Source organism: Pinus tabuliformis, chromosome 5_1 (assembly GCF_031772625.1).
Source record: "Pinus tabuliformis cultivar Carrire ecotype Pingquan chromosome 5_1, CPIR1, whole genome shotgun sequence".
In the NCBI taxonomy this organism is placed as follows: Eukaryota; Viridiplantae; Streptophyta; class Pinopsida; order Pinales; family Pinaceae; genus Pinus; species Pinus tabuliformis.
Genome location: NC_142305.1, coordinates 469,497,369 through 469,518,856, shown reverse-complemented (window position 1 = coordinate 469,518,856; position 21,488 = coordinate 469,497,369). Strand labels below are relative to the sequence as shown.

The 21,488-nt window shown below is 37.6% G+C and overlaps 1 pseudogene; it reads right to left on the bottom strand.

Annotated features, from left to right (window-relative positions):
- Nucleotides 1–5,481: 5,481 nt before the first annotated feature.
- Nucleotides 5,482–6,270, bottom strand: LOC149165541 (nuclear transcription factor Y subunit C-4-like; annotated as a pseudogene).
- Nucleotides 6,271–21,488: the final 15,218 nt, after the last annotated feature.

Genomic DNA, 21,488 nt, shown 5'->3' with positions numbered 1-21,488 from the left:
ATTGAAGGTTGGGTAATTTTCTTGAAAAGGAGGATGATTATTCCAACAATTAAATGACACGTTAGAATTCATACCTTGTCCTCGTGGTTGCCATTGTCTTCTCTGTGTGAGGAGGTACACTGCTTCAGCTTCCTCTTCGGTTGGCTGCAGTGCTGCTTTTATTCCTGGTAGAGAAGGGCATTGTTGGGTCTCATGGTCCTTTTCACAGATGGTGCAAATTGGTACCTTGTCCAAGGGACACTCCCTTAGTGGGTGTTTCTCCCTACATTTAGAGCAGAAAATAGCCAGAGTGGCTTCTTCTTCTTCCTGCTTCTTTTTAACCTGCAAAGTATCAATTTGTGAACCAAAAGAGCTTAACATTTCAGTTTTAAATTCTTCAAGTAAGTAACCTATTTGGGCCCGTGTTGCTCCTCCACTTGCTGATTTCTGGACTCTTGAATACGTACTGTCCTTGCTCCTTGGTCTGCTTGCTGCTCCTCTTGAACATCTTTTACAGAGATCAATAATCTCATCATAGGATTCCCTAGATATGTCTCCTTTCCCAAGCATGTTTAACATATCTAAACAATCATCTCGTACCCCTCTTAGCAGTATTGATTTAAGAATATCCTTACTCATCTCAAGATGATCAGATCGCTGTAAATTATATTGTAATCTTTCCACGAAGTCTTCTAAACTTTCGTCCTCTTTCTGAGTCATTTTGAATAATTCCTCCTTTCTTTCTCTTGTTCGACAATAGTCTTGGTATTTAGCCAAAAAATTTTCCTTCATCTGATCCCATGTTGTAATCACATGAGCTCCCAGGCTCATGAACCATCTTAATGCATTCCCTTTTAATGTAGCTCGAAACACTTTTAATTTCTGAGCAGAATTAATATAGTCATATCTTCTACACAGTATATCGAATTCAAAGAGAAATTCATCAGGATCGTCTGTGGATGACCCATGGAAGTTGGGTAATGTTGGAAGAGGGATATTCTTCATAGGAGTTGCACCTCTGGGGAGGTATCTAATGGGTAATTCCAGGGTAGAGAGAGAATTTTCTCCCCTTCCCTCTATTCTGCATCCTCCACCAAACAGTCCTTCATTGCTATCCTCCATTGGTTGTTTCCCTGATGCGCTTGCTCGGTCTTCGGAGTTTTCTGTTGGGATCTCAATATCCTGTACTAGTTCCTCTACCTTAACTTCCTTTATCGGTCGTTCGTCTTCTTCCTCTGGTTCCTCAGTGTATTCTGATGGATCTAGAACCCTCTTTGTCCCTACTACTTCCTCTGTTTGAAAATCAGTCTGAGAAGAGTATTGGATCTGTGGCCTCGGAGAGCTTAGCCTCTGGGATGTCTCAGCTTTTGAAATAATATCGTCACTAAATTTTTTTCTTCCTCCTCCTTTGCCTTTGCCACCTGAATGGTTAAACTTCTTTCGTCCTCTCATGTATCCTGCCTTTCTACAAAAAAGAAAAATATGTTAATACCTTTAAAATTTTCAGTCGCCTTCCCCGGCAACGACGCCAAAATGTTGGCTGCTCGAATGGTTTATTTATTAAATAGTCGAGTACCGCATTAAATTGTCAACCCGGGAAAGTCCTTTTGTCTCAAAGGTGACTTCGTACTGTATTCACTTAATTCTAAAAGTATTAAAAGCTGAATTATAACTAAATCTATTTTTTTATCAAACCCTTACTCTGTGTTACAGCAGTTATGAGCTATTGCAGAAATGAAATGAAAGTAATAAACTAAAGGTAACAAATCTGCTAAAAGAAATGATGGCTGTCTTGTAACAGAGGATCAGGACCCTATCCTCAGGGTAAGGATGTTCAACACCTGCCCCTGTGATCAATTTACCAATGCACACTGCAATCCCTAATCACCGGTGACACACTCTTGTACAACGCCAATTGATTTAAGAAAACAGAGTATCAGCAAAGGGAAATATCAGAAGCAATGCCACACAGAAGTCACACACACACTCAAGAGAAAAGAAATGGGTGAATCTTGTGAAGAAGGTCGGCCCTGTCCCTCTCACAAGATTCTCCAGGACACAGATACTAAGTAAAAATGCTCAGGATAATGCTTTATTCATCTGCCAAAATGTCAAGTTACAGTAGAGGTTTAGACTTGCTCTGTAATACAGTACCCTTGTTATCCCCCTTCCTTACTGTAGATGTCTCCTCTTTATAGAGGAGACATCTCTTACAATAGATTGTCGCTACCCGTTTAGTTGACCTTTTTGTACAAAAATAAGAAATGTTGTTACAACAGTATGTGATTTTATCATATCGGATCCTTTTGCTGTTGCACAGCTGACAGATTTCGACCATCCCTTTGATATCCTCGTACAATCCTTGGCTGTTCCACCATTGTTGCTGATCTGGTGAATCTTAACTGTTCCCGTAAAGCTCTCATGCTGCTCCTGGTGTTCCAATATTTGCAACTGTGTTTTGTCAATTTTGGGCAGTGGCTGATCATGCTATATCAGCATCTGCAACGTATTGTTCTGGCCGCTTCAGATGGTTACTTCTCCTACTGGCCAATTTTTGTTCCAGATATCTCGACCATTTGCAAAATGAGGATTTACCTGGTTTAGTCATTTGCTATTTCTGGTATGGCAGCAACTACGCAGTTGCTGTTTCTGGTGTTCTAGCAACTGTGAATTATAATTATGAAGGCTTTAAACAACTTAGTCAACTTCCAAGGATTAATTATAAAGATAGCATGAATATGTGTTGATTAATTAAACTTATAGTAAATGAGGAGAGTTGCTTCATACCTTTGGAATAATGAAGTCAAAATACTATCAAGGCTTTCAACTTATGGGCTAAAGAGGGTAATATAATAACAAAATACAAGGTCAAAAGTAGACAATATGGAGTCCTAACATGCACCACATATTTTCCTAGTGGTATCAAAATGCATGTCAATCAACTTTCCCTGAATATAATTTCACACAATATCCTTAAACTTTTGCAGGTGCTTATCTCGGATTTACAAGTCTAGAAACAAAATGACTTTGCTACAAACATGTTTGTCTACCCAGAGTCACAAATATTTAGTTAGACATGATTGCAATGGGAAACTCACAGGTATCACAATTCTATCTCCCATGTACTGAAATTGTTTAAATATGAGACTTAAAATGATTACAACTTACAAATCTACTAGATTTGTCATTTTTTAGCGTCTTTTCATTAAAAAATGACCAGAGAATAAGATTTGTCTACAATATTTCATCACCTACTCCACCATCACCTCCTTGTGTTGCTAGGTATTGCATTGTAATTTTTGTAGTTTTTGTTTTGCCTGCAACACTTTCAGCACTAAATACAATTTTGAATCAATAAAAAGAACCACTCTTTATCCTCGAGCACAACATTATAAAACATCAAACAAAAAAATAAAATCTGATCATACAGATGCAAATGGAAGTAATCATACTACCATGAAAAATATTTCCATCTACTTCACAGGATTACCTATCTTGAAACTCCTGGAAAATGTTCTTAGAGGTAATAAATCAATAGAATTGATTTATATCTAGTTTGGACAAAGTGACCATTGAGACTTAGAGATACAATCCGCCCAAACATTTTTGAAAGCACAGTAAACCATAGACTCCTATCATTTTAATTCTAGTATAAGCTAAGATAATTGTATTGACGTCTGACACTCACTGCATCTCCCAAGGTTTTACTTGTGAGTGAATGTGCTAATTGTTTCTCATTGGGATTCACCGTCCATGAGTCTTGAGGCATGGGGAGCATGACCTCATGTAACACTGGAAAATACTGACTCTAGACAACAACCTAGTTCTATCGTCTATCTAACAACAACTTTCAATTTTTATCAAAATTCACAAAAGTTCAAAACGCTTACTGTGTCTAAACGTCTATGTTTAGACACAATACATTTGAAGAAGACAAGATAACAAATCACACATTCCTATCAAAACTAAAATATTTGTTGGGTGCAATAAAGAGAAAAATAAAAAAACATTGAAAATGATTAAAATGTAAAACAAAAGTAGGGAAGACTATAAAAGAACCATCGTTTACAATATAAAATTAATCAAATTGACATGGCTGGCCTGCTCATTAAGCATATGCTAAATAGAAAAGAGATATCATATGTCTGCCTAGAAGAGATATATAAAACAAAGTGAAACTCCAAAAGTTTCACAATACACACTTTTGCTGGTGATGATAGAGGGGTCATTAAGACATTTACAAGGATTGTAAGTTAAAGACTACATCATCCAACCAAGATATGTTAATCAATGTTACCAAAGACACAGATTGGACATATTGACTGCCAGTTGCCAAAGTATTGGGTATAACATCATTTTATGCAGTATATCAAATAGTACTGGATCGAGTATTCCACTCAGTCGGTGGACAAGAAAAATCAAGACATTTGTCATTTTAATGTTAATGCTATTGTCGGATGTCCCATCTTTTGACATAGAAATTTGTTTTAAAAAATTAACAGATAATTAAACAGCAACAAGTATTAATAAAAAATCAAAACAATAAAAATAAACAACTTCTAAGAGGCACATCTTCATTTGTGTATCGATAACAATAAATAATAAATGGCATACCCCAAAAAAGGCATCACCCTGGACCAACATAAAGCAAATGTAACATGAAACACGTAGCAAGAACCAACAAATTTTTTCATGCAAAATAGCATAACATAAGTGCTATAAATACATAACATAAGTGCAACGATCAGTAATATTGGAATGTGATCCTCGAGCAAGTAAATTGATATAGAAGATTATTCATGTATCAATATTTACCTTTGCACTTACATGATATTTATTTATCATAAGATAAGTATAACAAATCAGTTAAAGACCTAACAAAAATAATGTACTAAATGCACAACAATGGCCTCTGCACTTGCTTTTGCTCTGTAATACAGGGATATAACACCATCACATTTTTCTTCGAAACACAGAGATATAACAAATGCCCAAAAATTAGGATGCTTTTGGTACATACAAAATCGAATAAAAAATGGAGTAACCTCACTAGGTGAGAATATAACATCTACCTAAAATTTAGGATGGCTACATGCTCAATGCAATGATAAAATTATGAACTATTTAAACTATAAACTAGATACAAAACAAAACAAAACAAAGCATGAATCAAGAAAAACAAAATTGTTCACAACATCTCTCTTACTTCTATTTAAATGTAGTTGGGCACGAAACAATTTCTTGAAAATATCCAATGAGAATTTTATAGTTGTGAAGGCCTCGAAAGTTCAACAAAAAACACAACAACCTGCTCGAATTGATCCTTGGTTTATAAATCATTTCTATAGGCCATGTCAAACAAATCTTACAAGAGTGAACTTGAGCAAATGCCTTTCAACATGATCAAAATAGGGCTTTGTCATTTTCCCTCTTACCATCTACCTGTTGCTGGCAACAGAAAACAACTCAAAGCACCTAATTTCTAGAGGATGGGCCCCTGGACTACTCTGGAATTTGTTGTTGTGGCCACATCTGTTGCACATATAAGCAACGGGAGGGCAGGTTGTTGAGCATACATTGCAGGATCCAGTGGCTTGCCAAAAATCATTCCAAGAGGTGCAATCTGTGATGTTGGATGCTGATGAGGAACATAATAATATGGTATAGCTTCAGCTGGGGTTCCAATAGGTACAGGTCCTCTGGGAATGCCAAGACCCTCCTCCTTCAACTCATCTCTTGGTACAATATCCACGAGGAAATCAAAGATATCTGTTCTAGTTATGGCACCTGCAATGTCATTCTTCTGTAAAGTGTGTCACTTATTTTCTTCTGTATGAATCCATGAGTGCAGGGTAAGCTCCAAAATGAACATTTCACAAGTTTTTGCAAACATCATAGGTGCCTCAGCTGAAATCATCCTCACATCTTCATCTGCCTTCATAATTTTCTTGATTCTAGCCAACGACAAACTATGGTTCTTGAAGTCTGATGTCTGTTCTATATCATGCATCTAATTAACCCAAAAATCTATAGTTGTTGTTGTTGCTGCTATTGTTGTTGCTGATGAAGATATTGGTAAGCCAACTGATGTTGTGCAGCTAGTTGAGCAGCACTTGTAGGATATGCAGCTACAGGCTGAACAATAGAATGAACAGTTCCAACAACAGAGGCTAGAGAAATAGGTGCAACCAACTGAGCTATTTTATAAGGCGTTGTACCATAGTGCATCTAAGGTGGACCACTGACAACCCCAATAACTAGTTATTGCTGGCTTGGGGCTTGCTGCTCCATTTTTGTACGTCAGATCTCCACAAAACCCTTGTTCACTACCTCTTTCTCCTCTCAATTCTGACTCTTGTTCCTTTTAAATCCAAACAAACCCCACAACCCACATTAACAATCGAGGAGAAACATGCATTACATGTACAACATAAACTGGTCCATTCTAAGACCCCTATATTTCAACATCGAGAGACCACATTATTGTAAAATGAAATTCCTAGACAAGGCAATGCCTACCACATGGAAAGGATTTCTTAAGACCATTCATATTATAAAATTTCCCTTGCAAATTTTTCCATTCTGATCTCAAAATATTTGACTTATTGCAAATTCCTATGGCAGGCAATGCTCTGTACCTAAAAAAAGACTTCAAATTGTAGGATTGACAGCCCTAAATTTCCTGTAGGATACTTAACACTTAAAGCGATCAGTGAACTTCTTTAACCATTAGAGCCAAGAACTTCAAATTTATTGAAAGGTCAATACATCTTTCTTAATTATTGAAAGACTAATGAAACATGGCATATCAACCGCTCATTTTTAACATTCACCTTATAATCCAACACTTACCTATTGGAGTCGGTAGAGGAATATCCCACAATAAACACACATAGAGTAGTAGTAGTTGCAACTGGTCTCGCTCCCACTTAAATCCACTTTTTTCTAGAAAAATCCAAATCCAACGTTAAGAAATAAAAACATGAAAATCCATTAGGCACCCAAGCAACCATATTCTTTCAATTCTATGAAACAAAACCTTGACTCCTATAATTCCTTCAAATACAAAAGGATGTGAAAAATTGTGTTTCATAAACCACTCTTGGTTCAGTTTTCCTTACTCTAGGCAAAAGAAAACAATGACTTTTGCATCAATTTCTATCGGAAATCATGAATTTAAAATGAAATACACTGTAACAGTTCTATCCTTAGAATGCAATTCTCAAAATTCAATTCCTTGATGATTTACTAGCTAGGACCATGAACCCAGAATGTTTCAAATTCATATTTCAACAATCTAAATACCTCCTAGATAACTTATTACTATCCCATACCCATCTAAATTTTTTCCAACCATGGATTATTAAAACCCTCAAATTCTGTAGAATTAGTCTTACTAGCATAATAAAATCCTATGTAAAGTATTTTAGTGCAGTAGACTCTCCATAACTTCGTATTAGCATTTTAGATATATTCATTGTTTTCAAAACCCCCCTGGTAATTTCTTCTTACTTTTGAGTACCCACTTAATGCTACTAAACTGTTACCTCTAAAAGCCCTCACATTTTACAAAACAAATCTAATTAGCACCATAAAACCTACATTAGAATGTCCAGCCATGACATCATATTTAAATTTCAAATATTTTCATTACCTGCATATTCCTCCTGGTTACTCCTTTCTCTCCAAGCCTAACTTCTAAAAATCGTTGCAAACTAACTTGGTTTAATTAACAACACAATACCTCCCATAAAGAAACCTAATTAAGTAAACTATCCAGAGCTTCATGGAAAACAAATTACCTATCACCTTAAGAGAGGGGAGGGGATAACGAACGTACCTTTCAAAGAAAACCTTGGTGCCTCGGATCCTACGGTTTCCACAAATGGGCAAAACTTTATTTTCCACAAATAGTGTATCCAAAGATTACCATTTTATTTAATATCTAAGGCACCCAAAACCCAAAATATTTTCCCTCAAAAACAACAGGAACAAAAAATTAAAACCCCATCGAAATGACTCTGCTTTCACTCTAAAACTTAGTAATCTTTGAGCATTGTAGACAAACAGAACCAACATAATATTTTCCATGTTACAGCAAATCAAAAAACCATTACTTCGGAAACTCAAAACCCCTTTGGGGTTCAAAATGTTGCAAAAAGATTGGAAAGAATATTACCTTACCACTATTCACAATTTTTAAATCTCCAGGATATATGACATGGCTGAGAGCATAGCCTTAATGTCCCTTTTTCTTGTGAAGCTATTGAAATAGACAAAACTCCCTTAGTTTTTGTCGCACACAAATCAACGAACGAAGAAGAAATAGAATTGCTACCCTATTGGGTTGTGTTATATTCTTTCCACGGAGTTAACAGGGGGTTTGAGGGGCACCCGTAACCCCACATTATGGGGTTCGGGGCAGTGCCTCGGAAAATTTTGGTTTTGGACCCTATGTTAGGTTGGGCGGACCCACCTATGGTTTTTTGCATGATATTCGCACATGTTTTTTGGACACGATGGTTTTCAGTCCATCGTATTGGATGCTTCGGCATGTATAAATACGTATTATAACATTGAAAGGAAAATAATGAAAAATCAAGCTGGTAGTCCCGGTTTTGTGATCCAGGGGAAAATCTATGTGTATGTGTTTTATGTGTTATGCTCTCGCATTGTTTATTTTATGTGTTTTAGAATTCGTATGCAGGTAATTTCTGTACAGGGTTAAAACCTACATTTGGTATTAGAGAAGATTTGGCTTCAAGGGGATGCCTTTGTTGCTGAGTGGTTTCGCTCAGGCCTGTGGTAGAACCTGTTCAGTGGGAGATCTGCGAGATCGATTCTGGTGGTGAAAGAAGATGGCGAGAAATGGAAAGATAGAGATCAAGAAATTTAATGGTCAGAGTTTTGAGTTGTGGAAACTGAAGATGGAGGATCTTTTGGTGGATAAAGATCAGTGGATCGTGGTAGATCTGGGTACTAAACCAACGGGAGTGTTCGATGAAGAATGGAAGAATTTGGACTGGAAGGAAAATAGCACAATACGGTTGTGTGTCTCAGATTTAGTATTGCTGAATGTATCAGGGGAAGCCACAACAAAGTCTTTGTGGGACAAGTTAGGGACTTTGTACCAATCTAAGTCTCTAGTGAATAAACTGTTCCTGCAGAAAATGCTGTATAACCTGAGGATGAAAGATGGAGACTCAGTGACAGAGCATTTGAACGCATTTAACAATGTGGTAAGTTAGTTAGCATCTGTTGATATTAAAATTTCAGATGAAGATAAGTGCACCAGTTTGTTGTGCTCTCTACCAGATTTGTGGGATAGTCTAGTTATTGCAATAGGTAGCAATGCAACTGCCTTGCAGTTTGATGAAATAGTCTCAGCCTTCCTAACGGAGGAGATGAGATGGAAAAATATGGAGAGTTAGAATGGTGATGCCTTGTCCGTACGAGGACAGTCCTAGAATAGAAACAAAAATAAGTCATCAAGTGGGAGATCTAAATATCCAGGAAAACCTGTAAAGGTGGTGTGCTGGAAATGCGGAAAAGAAGGGCACTTCAAAAGGGACTATAAATCTAAATCTCCTAACAAAGGAAAGGGATCTGATGATGCTCCTTCTGCAGAGGCAAAAACCACCTCAAATGAAGGTGGGGATGTGTACTTGGCTTCTTCAAGTACACGTAGATCATGAGGCATGGTTGATTGACTCAGGTGCATCCTTTCACTTCACTCCCCACAGAGAGTGGTTCTACGAATATGAGAAATACGATGGTGGTGATGTCTTCTTAGGGGACGATAGGAAGGCTAGAATCATTGGTCGCAGAAAAGTAAAGTTCAAATTGCAAGGTGGAAGTGTTAGAATACTTACAAGTGTTCTGCATATTCCTGCATTGGCCAGAAATCTAATTTCTATAAGCAAGTTGGATGATGCAGGTGTAAAATCAGTGTTCAATAAGGATACCTACAAGATGGTTCGAGGAGCATTGTTATTGATGTGGGGAGTTCGGATTGGAACTCTGTACAAGCTGCAAGGTAGCACTATTATTGATGGGTGCAATAGTTTTGTGGTTCCTGAAAGTGGAGCAGAAGATCTAGTGGTCTCTAGAGAGAAGACCATGTTGTGGCATCAAAGGCTTGGACATATTGGAGAGAAGGGCCTTCGAATACTTCATTGTAAAGTTATGGTAGAAAGTATGAGTAAGAGCTCTCTGGATTTTGATTTTTGTGAAAATTGTGTATATGGGAAGCAAAATCGGGTGAGTTTCCCCTTTGGTAGTAAGAGGGAAAAACAAATATTAGAACTTGTTCACAGTGATGTGTTTGGACTTGTGAAGGTTCCATCACTGGGTAAGTCTGTGTAGTATGTATTATTTATGGATGGCTTCTCAAGGAATACATGGATATATTTCCTTAAGATGAAATATGACACCTTGGATAGGTTTAAAGAATTTAAGGCTCTTGTGGAAAATCAGACAGAGAAGAAGATAAAGGTGCCGAGGACAGATAATGGTGGAGAGTTTTGCAGCAAGGAATTTGAATAATTCTGCAGGAAGTGTGGTATAGCACGGCAGAAGACTACTCCATATACACCTAAGCAAAACGGAGTTACGTAAAGAATGAAAAAGACATTGATGTAAAGGGCAAGAAGAATGCTCAGTGGTGCCAGGTTAGGACAGGAATTCTGGACAGAGGTAGTGGATATTGCATCTTACCTGGTCAACAGGTCACCTTCATCAATGTTGGAGGATACGACTCCACAAGAGGTATGGACTGGTAAGAAACCCTCTCTTTCACATCTCAGGGTATTTGGATGTGATGCATATGTACATGTTCCAAAGGAGAAAAGAACAAAGTTGGATAGGAAATCTAAAAAGTGCATCTTTATTAGGTATAAGGATGGTTTAAAGGGTTATCAGCTTTGGAACCGAGTAACATGGAAGGTTGCGTACAAACGATATGTGGTGTTCAGAGAAGTGAAATATGTTATTAAACATGAAGTCCAACAAAAGAAACCTAAGAAGATAGAGTTTGAGCTAAAGGAGGACGAATTAGACTCTACAGTAGAGGAGGAATCAAAATATGAAGAGCCACAAACTCCGGTTGTAAGAAGATCAGTTCGAGAAAGAAGGCAACCAGAAAGGTATAGTCCATCTGCTTTCTGTTCAAATTTTTCTTTGTCTATTACTGATGATGATCCTACAACTGTGAAGGAAGAAGTGGATTCAGAGGATGGAAAACTCTGGAAAGAGGCCATGGTTGATGAAATGTAATCTTTGCACAAAAATGAGGCTTGGGATCTGGTGGAGTTGCCGGATGAAAGGAAACCCATTTGCAGCAAATGGCTGTTCAAAAGGAAGAAAAATTTAGAAGGAAAAGTAGAGATATACAAAGCTCGGTTGGTAGCAAAAGGCTATTTCCAGGTGCCGGGAATTGATTTTGGTGATATTTTTTCTCCTGTTGCCAAGGTAACTTCTATTAGATTACTTTTATCTGTTGTTGTTGCTTTTGATTTTGAGGTAGAATAGATGGATGTGAAGACAACATTTCTTCACAGGGATCTGAAAGAGGAGATCTACATGAAGCAACCTGAAGGCTTTGCGGTGAATGGTAAGAAAGAACTGGTATGTGAGTTAACAAAGTCTCTATATGGGTTAAAATATCACCAAGGATGTGGTATCAGAAATTTGATACATTTATATGGGGACTTGGCTTCACCAGAAGAAAAGTAGATCACTGTGTGTATTTTAAATTAATTTGTGTCTGTGTTATTTATCTGGTCTTGTATGTGGATGATATGTTGTTGGTTGGAAATGACAAAGACATTATCCAGGATTTGAAGACCCAATTGTCCTCCAAATTCGACATGAAAGATCTTGGTGCTGCAAACTATATTTTGGGCATGGAAATTAAAAGAGATTAGGCAAAGAGGAAGATCTTGTTAAACCAGAGGAAGTATGTTGAGACAATATTACAGAGGTTTAATATGCAGGATAGTAAACCAGTGAAGGTTCCTATTCCTGTAGGTGTGAGGTTATCTGTTGAATAGTGTCCCAAGACACAAGAAGAGGAAGATGACATGTTGTGTGTTCCTTATGCAAGTGAAGTCGGTAGCCTGATGTATGCAATGGTCTGTACTAGACCAGACATTGCACACGCAGTGGGAGTATTGAGCAGGTTTATGTCAAAACTAGGGAAGGAGCATTGAACAACAGTGAAGTGGGTTTTCAGGTATTTGCGTGGCACTAGTGATTATAGTTTGTGCTACCAAGGAAGACCATGATTGGATCGAGTGTTGGATATTCATGGCTTTTTTGATCCAAACTGGGCCAGAGATCTGGATCAGAGAAGATCTATAAGTGGGTATATGTTTAACCTATTTGGAGGTGCCATCAGTTGGATGAGTAAGAAACAATCTGTAGTGGCACTGTCAACTATAGAGGCAGAAAACATGGTAGGCACTCATGCAAGAAAGGAAGCAGTTTGGTTTCAGAGATTGTGTTCAAGTATGAGGTTAGTACAGGAAGCTATAAGGATAGACTGTGACAACCAAAGTGCAATTTTCTTGGCAAAGAACCCCGCATATCATTCAAAGACAAAGCACATTGATGTTCAGTATCACTTTGTGAGGGATATGATAGAAGACAAAAAGGTGTTGATGGTAAAGTTGGACACTTTGAAGAATACTGCAGGTGCATTGACAAAATCTGTGAGCTTTGAGAAGTTCTCTTGGTGTAGAGAGACAATGGACATTTCAGGGCTGGAAAAACGACTAAGCTCTCTTCTGGCCCACTGTGGAAAGGAAACTACAAGTGGGAGAATGTTGGGTAGTGTTATATTCTTTCTACGTAGTTAACAGTGGGTTTGAGGGACACCCATATCGCACTTTATGGGGTCCGGGGCAGCACCCAGAAAAATTTTGGTTTTCGCACATGTTTTTTGGACGCAATGGTTTTCAGTCCATGGTATTGGATTCTTCGGCATGTATAAATATGTATTATAAAATTGAAAGGAAAATAATGAAAAATCAAGCTAGTAGTCCCAGTTTTGGGATACATGGGAAAATCTCTGTGTATGTGTTTTATGTGTTATGCTCTCGCATTGTTTATTTTGTTTGTTTTAGAATTCGTATTGAGGTAATTTCTATATGGGGTTAAAACCTACATACCCTTTTCAACGAATGATTTGATAAATCCTAATTACAAATGAAAATAGGGTCTTGCTTTGCCCTCACACTATTGACTCGTCTCCCAGGCAACCACGTGTCTATCAAAAATACTATTGCACAGCTCACGGAGTATCGAACACATGTCCACAGAAGAATGGCTCACATTGGGGCACGAAAATATGCCTACATATCTATAGATCACTTTCTAACAAAAGGACAATTGACTTGGGATTTAAATCACTAGTTGATGCTAACCCTACAAAGACCTTTATTGTATATAACTAAATTCACAGAAATAGCATAAATCTCTCTTATACTTTAAAAAAATAAATTGTAAAAGTAAATTTATGTTAATTTATTTATGTCAAAGATTTTTGTTTTTTAAATTATGAATTTTTTTTCCTTTACATTTTTTTATATCAATCACCTCAAAATTTTTAACACAATTATAGATCTTTCAAAGTGATTAATTTATTAGCTACCCTAAGTGAAAAAGGAGGTTGGTAAACCTCTATAACCTATCAAATTTTTCCATAATCCTATCATATTTGTTCATAATCGTAAAGTTAGAATAATTGCTTGGGCATACATCAAGGCCACTAATCCCCACAAACATGACACAAACCACATGGCACATAATCATAGAAGCCATAATGATTTAACATTAATCCACACAAAGGAAAAACAATGGATAACAATGATTATAAATTCAATCATTGCTTGGATAAGGCTAGCATTCAACAAGGGTTCGTCATGGGATGGTCCCAAACCATCATTAGTAAGTTTATGATCAAATATTGCAAGTTACAACTATAATTAACTTGTTAACCTTGATTTTTTTGGTTTCATATTAAAATAATAGTTAGGTTTAGTGTTAAGAATTTGTCATTTTAGAGTTTTAATGGATTTTTAAGTTAATTTTTTCAATGTTTTTATGTTTTTTTAAGGTTTATTTTCTAATTTTATTATTTTATGTTAGGTTATTAATTTACTTGTTAAGTGATTGATTCATATTATTAATTTTTATAAGTATTAATTTACTTGTGAAGTGATTGATTCATATGATTAATTTTTATAAGTATAAGTGTGATCATTTTTTTAATTTTTTTAAAGAAATTTTTTCTAGACATGCACTTCATCAAGCCTAAATCATCTTAACTTATATCTACTTTTGAAGTAATATAAATCATCCTATGGTTATCCTCAAAATAATTATCACCCATAGCCATAGTGATGGTGTAAGGCATGTGTCAAAGTGGTATGTTCTTCTTATGGGAGTTTTTCAATTGCCCTTTATGAAACTCTAACCATAACTCATCAACAACCTGAAAATTATATGGAAGCTAATGGATTGAGTATCTACTTGTACTAGAGTTGGCAACTTCGTACAAAATATCACGAAATCATTGTTGAATTTGTTGGATACATTCCTCAAAATTGGTTTTTTTAATTATCTCGTTCCAAGTATACAAGGTATCTTCACGTGTTATACCATGAATATAGCTACATCAATTTGTTCCAATTGTTGGTACGGCAAGCACACCTGAAAATACTTGTGGCCAATATAAATATGAAGAGCTATTTCGAATTTATGTTAACAATATGGAGGCTTTCAACACGTGTATATGGATGCTCACAATTGTATACTCTAAAGACATCTATAATAATCCTATTGACTACTAATTTTTATTTATAAATCTAGGGATGGAAGACAGTGTATTTGGTCAAGCTTGATGTCCATCATGGACCAAATGTTAAACCAAAAAATACTAAGGAACATATTATCCTTGTCAAAAAATATGGTCTTTGGAAGCCCAAAGTGAACCAAAATATGCTCGAAGTAGAACTTATGAGTAGATTTTGTTGCAACAATCTTCTTACAAGGTGCCAAAATTCCCATCCTAAGGAAGCAATCAATAACAACAAAAACACATCTGTTAACATGCTTGGTTGAGGGAAAACATGTCATAAAATCCAGAGGCACTAACTCCCAAGGATTATCTAGAGCAGGAAAAGGCCTACAATTGCTGTGAATCCCCATTTCCTTTGGTATAATATATTTCTTCGACTAATTACAGGCTTCGACAATAGAATGTAGCTCATTTTCATAGGTTGGGTATCTTTGAAACCCATCATAGACTATTTTTTTATGATATACCATGAAACATTTCTATCATGTGGGCACTACATTGACAACATTAACGATTGGATCATAGGATCCTTGTTGTGTAGCCATTCATTGAATAATGGCATTAGAGATAACATTGTTTCCATAAAGGAGAGAATGAGAAATAGGCTCATGAACACCATCAATATATACTAGAGGTGTTGCAATTAAAGCAATAATGAATACAAAATTTGTGGTCAATAGGTTATGGATCATCAAGATGTTGAACCATTCAACATAAAGCTGGTTTTCAGTGATAGTGATCTAGTCACATAAAAGACCCCATAAATTTGTTCTTTGGGATACCCCCAAGATTCAATAAGTAATCCAAAGTGAGAGGATTCATTGATAATGTGACAAAGCCAACAACCTTGAGTTGACCCAAAGTGACATCTCGTGAATTTTGCACAACTAGGGTGACAATTTGGGCATCAAAAGGAGGCACAATTGCACAAGTGTCAACATCTCACATTTAGGGCACTTGGCTACAAATCTTTATGTGTTCTTCCATTGAGGGTACCTTAAACATTTCCCAAGGCACAAATCACATATTTGGAGGAATTTTGGATAACTTTTCACATTCCACTAACTTCATGCATGAAGAGTTCCTCCCATCCTTTAAGAATATTTTGGAGGATTTCATGGCATAGTCAAGGGTCACATGTATAAAAGAAGAACACCATAATTAAGAATATTAAAATTCGCATTTGTATCAAATGGAATAAAGGAGGACGTAGGTGAAGAGTACTCCATTTAGAAACATCTAAAATCTTGTTTATGTCCTCTTTCCAAACAAGAGAAGCTACCTTGTGAAAAAAGGCCCAAATTGCCAACAGAGGGAGACTAGGGTAAGGGTTACCTTTTCGTTCACATGTTGAGAGACATTCATGTATTTTAGGACGTGTTTTGTTCTTGAGTTCACATAATTGGAAGAATAATTGCACAAGTGGAAACATCTCACATTTGGGGTACTTGGCTACAAATTTTTATGTGTGTTTTCTATTAAGGGAATCTTTCACATTCCCTAATGTACAAAACAAATATTTGGAAGTATCTTAGATGAATTGTGGCATTTCACTAGCTTTACACATGAAGAGGAGTTCCCATAATTTAAGAATGTTTTGGAGGGTTTTCATGGCATAGTCAACGGTCAAATTTAAAAAAGAAGAATGCCCAAGTAAAGAGGATGTAAGCTATGTTGCAAAGGGATTGTTAAATGGGCCAGATGCTATGGCATGTCAAGATGTAAAATATTTTGCTTAAGTGGGATAAGTTGAAATTGGACATGAGTAGCCTAAGATGAGTTATATTTAGCTCTTAGGTGAGAAAGGCATAACCTAGTTGTAGTAACCATACCTTGGCCAAGTTGTTGTAATCGAGACAAGACTTGGTTGGGTTCCCAAGTCCCAAAAAAAGTAAGGGTAGTTGTGAAGGCATGATAATTAAGGAGTGCCAGGGTGTGCCAAGGAATGAAAAGGCATGATAACACATGCCAAACAGTGTTAATGCATTTTCAGGACCGCTGGGGAGTGCCAAAACTTCACAAGGGATAACTTTGTCAAAATGCATGGAAATGAATGAATAAGAGGGTGTGTCAAGGAGTGTTAATGAATTCTAGGTGTCTCAAGGATAAAGTGTGTTAGGAGAAGCTCAGAATAAGACTTGTAGGAGGAAATCATATGGTTATAATAAGGGGCTAGACAAAGAAGTTTCAGACAAAGGGATACTTTGGGTTGGGCACAACATTGTTTTTCTAATGACTTGGTTGGGTATCCAAGTCGCAAAAAAAGTAAGGCTATCTACAAGGGAATGACAACTAGGGAGTACCAAGGTGTGTCAAGGAATGTCAGGAAGTACTGACAATTTCTAAATAATTTCAAGGCATGATAGGCATGCCAAGTTGTGTCAGGTGCCAAGGTGTGGCGTGAATGCATGCTAGAGAGTGCGGGGTTGAAGTGATAGGGAAACATATGTGAGCACTAGTTTCAAATGCATGGGAATGGAGTGTCAGTAAGTTCTAGATGTGCTAAGGAGGGAGTGACAAGGTATGATAGGTAGTTCTAAGGCATGATAGAATTCTAGGTAATCATACCAAGATGTTTCAAGCACCAAGGTATGCCAATGTGTGCTAAGGAGTGTTAGGGAGTACCAAGCAAATACATGCGAGAACTATATCAAAATTCATGGAAATGAATGAATAAGAGTGTGTGATAGGGAATGTTAGTGAGTTCCAGGTGTGCTAAGGGCAGAGTGACATGGTATGCTAGGAAGTGCTAAGCCATGTTAGAGGGGCAGGGAAACATGCATCGAAGATGTGCTAAGTCCCAGGGTGTGCCAACATGTGCTAGGAAGTGTTAGGGAATGAAAAGGAAAAACAATGGAGAACTAGGTCAAAATGCGTGGAAATGAATGAATAAGAGTGTCTGACAGGGAGTGTTAGTGAGTTCTAGGTGTGCTAAGTAGGGAGTGACATGGTATGCTAGACAGTGCTAAGTCATGTTAGAGTGACAGGGTGGCATGTGGCCGAGATGTGGTAGGTGCCAAGGTGTGCCAACATGTGCTAAGAAGTGTTAGGGAGTGCCAAGGAAACACAAGGGAGCACTAGTTCAAATTAACACATGTAAATGAACAAATAATATTTTGTGATAGGAATAGTCATTTGAGTTACATGTGAGCTAATGAGGGAGTGATAACATATGTTAGGTAGTGCTAAGGCATGCTAAAGGTTGAGGAAACATGCAAAGATATGCCAGGTGCTAGGGTGTATCAATGCAAGCGAGAGAGTGTTATGGAGTATAAAGGAAACACAAGGGAGCACTAGTTTAAAATGGACATAAATGAATGAGTAATAGTGTGTGATAGGGAGTGTCAATGAGTTCTAGGTGTGCTAAGGAGGGAGTGACAAGGTATGCTAGGTAGTGTAAACGAATGCTAGAGTGCCAGGGTGACATGCCAAGATGTCCCAAGTGCGAGAGTGTGTCAATGTGTGCCAAGGAGTGTTAGGGAGTTCCACAAAAACACAAGGGAGAACTTGTTAAAAATACATGGAAATTAGCATATAAGAGTGTGTGATAGGGAGTGTCAACAAGTTCCAAGTGTGTTAGGGAGTGATTGACAAGGTTATATGTCAAGTAATGCCAAGGAATGCTAGAGTGATAAGGCATGTCAGGGAGTGCTAGGGTGTGGTAGGGAGTGCCAAAGAATGGGAAGCAATGTATGGGATGCTAACATGTGACACATAATGCTAAGGGATTATTAGACATGCCAAGTGTTATGGCATGTCAAGACGTAAACTATTTTGCTTAGTTGTTTCGTGGCCACAGTTGGACGTGAGCCTTGACTTCATAACTTGTTAACTGGGATGAGTTGAGATTGGACATGAGTAGCCTAAGATGAGTTATAGGTAGTTCTTAGGTGAACAAGGCATAGTCTAGTTGTAGTATCTATAACTTGGTCAAGTTGTTGTAGTCGACACAGGACTTGGTTGGGTTCGCAAGTCTAAAAAAACGTAAGGGTAGTTGTGAGGGTATGATACCTAAGGAGTGTTAGGGCATGAAAATTAATGAAAAGGTGTGTTAACATATGTAATACAATGTCAATGCATGCTGATGAGTGTTAGGGAGTGTTAGGGCATCACATGGGATAACTAGGTAAGGCTATATATGAAGGGATGACATCTAGGGAGTTCCAAGGTGTTCTAGGGAATTCCAGGAAGTACTAACACATGCTAGAATGTTCCAAGGAATTTTAGGCATGGAAATACATGCTAAGCGCTAAGGCACACCAAGATGTTCAAGGCACCAAGGTGTGGTGTCAACACATGCTAGTGAGTGTTAGGTCCAAGTGATAGGGAAACATAAGGGAGCTTTAGTTTCAAATGCATGGAAATGAATGAATAAGAGTGAGACAAAGAGTGTTAGCAAGTAATAGTTGTGCTAGGTGTTGGGGAGTGTTAATATTTTCTTAGGAGTCCCAAAGAATGTCAAGGAATGAAACAAATGCTAACATGTGCCACATGGTGCCAAGGGATTCTCACATGTGTTGGGTTTTATGGCATGCCAATATGTAAACTATGTTCCTTTGTTGGCTTATGACCATAGTTGGATGTGAGACTTGTCCTCATAACATTTTAAGTTGTATGAGTTGAGATTTAACATGAGTAGCCCAAGATGAGTTATAGGAAGTTCTTAGGTGAACGAGTCATAGTCTAGTTGTAGTAACTATAACTTGGTCAAGCTGTTGTAGTTGAGGTAGGATTTGATTGGGTTCCCATGTTGCAAAAAAAGTAAGGGTCATTGCAAAAACATGATAGCTAAGGAGTTCCAAGCCATGCTAAGGAATGAAAATACGTGCTAACACATGCAAAACACTGTTAATGCATGTCGAGGATTGTTAATGGGGAGTGTCAGGGCATAACAAGGGATAACTAGGTCAAAATTCATAGAGATGAATGAATAAGAGTGAGTGTCAAGGAGTGTGAGTGAATTCCAAGTGTCCTAAGGACGAAGTGTATTAGGAAAATTTTATAATAGGACTTGTAGGAGGGAAGCCTACGATTTTGATAAGGGGAGGAACAAAGAGGTTTTAGACAAGGGGAGATTTTGGGCTAGACACAACATTCTTTTTTCAATGACTTCGTTCGTTTACCAAGTCACAAAAAACGTAAGGCTATCTATAAGGGAAACATAAGTTTCCCATTCCCATTCCCATTCACACCCTGGCAAAGTTTCCCATTCCCATGCATTTTGTTTGTAGAACTGAAAGTGTTTGTGAGTCCTAGGTGTGCTAAGGTGGGAGAGAAAAGATATTCTAGGTTGTTTTAAGGAATGCTAAAGGCTAGGGAAACATGCCAAGATGCCTTAGGTGCTAGGGTGTGCCAACATATGCTAGGGATTGTTAGGAAGTTCCACGGAAACACAAGCGAGTACTAGTTTAAAATGCATGGAAATGAATGAATAAGAGTGTGTGGTTCTAGGTGTATGGAGGAGGGAGTGATTCTTTCACTTATGGTGAAGACCAAACCAATGAGATAGCTATCAATCTTGGTATACCAAGCATTAGGTGCTTGTTTGAGATCATACAACACTCGCTTGAGTCTACACACATGAGACTCTTGATCAAATGTCTCAAAACCTTTGTGTTTCTCTACGTACACCACCTCCTTAATAATCCCATTGAGAAATGCTGTTTTTACACCAATCTAGTGGATATTCTACCCCATCTATGTAGCCAAAGCAAGAATTGATCTAAATAAGATTACCTTTCTACAAGACAAAAGGTCTTCTCATAGCCACTTCCCTCAACTCGAGAGTACCCCTTGACCACAAATCTGGTCTTATACTTCTCTATGATTTTACCTATTTCCTGCTTCACCTTGAAGATCCATCTCAAAACCACTATTGATTTATATGCTGATCTTGGGACCTTTTCCCAAACATTGTTCTTTGCAATGGATTCATATTCCCCCACCACTGCATCAACCTATACAGGTTTCTCTATTTCTTCCTTAAAATACGATGGCTCAATATATATAAGCTCAGTCAAAAGAGCCACGTAGCCAGTGTACCTCTCAGGTGACCTACTTTGCTTATGAAAATTTGAAGGATATCCCACATTCTCCCTCGCATCCTGCATAAGTCCATCAACTTCCTTAGTTCTTTTTCTGCCTTCTCTAGATGGTTTTGCTTGATTGAATGTCTCCACTCTCTGCTCCTCAATTTGTGGCTGCTCTACAACTTTGTGAGGTTCCTCCTTTGGAGCTAAAAGCTCATCTTTTCGTGGGATCTAAAGCTCCCTCTCAAGAGAGCACCACATAGCTTTTTCCTCATCAAAATTTACATCCCTTCACATAACTATCATTCTGAGTGATGGCAAGTACACATGGTAGTTGTGGGGATTTTCTATGTCACCCAAAAATACCTCCAATTCTATGGTAAACTCAAGCTTATTCCTTAGTTCTTTGGACAGATGGCAGTAAATAGAGGCTCCAAAAATCTTGAAGTACGCCATATCCCACTTTCTTCCCAAGAAAACCTCCTCCGGTGTAATCATGCCAAGATTTTGATAAAGACTTCAGTTCTACAAACAAAATGTTGTATTGCATGCCTCAACCCAGAAATGCAGAGGTAGGCCTTGGTCATGCAATGTCACCCTTATTGCTCTCAAAATGCTAT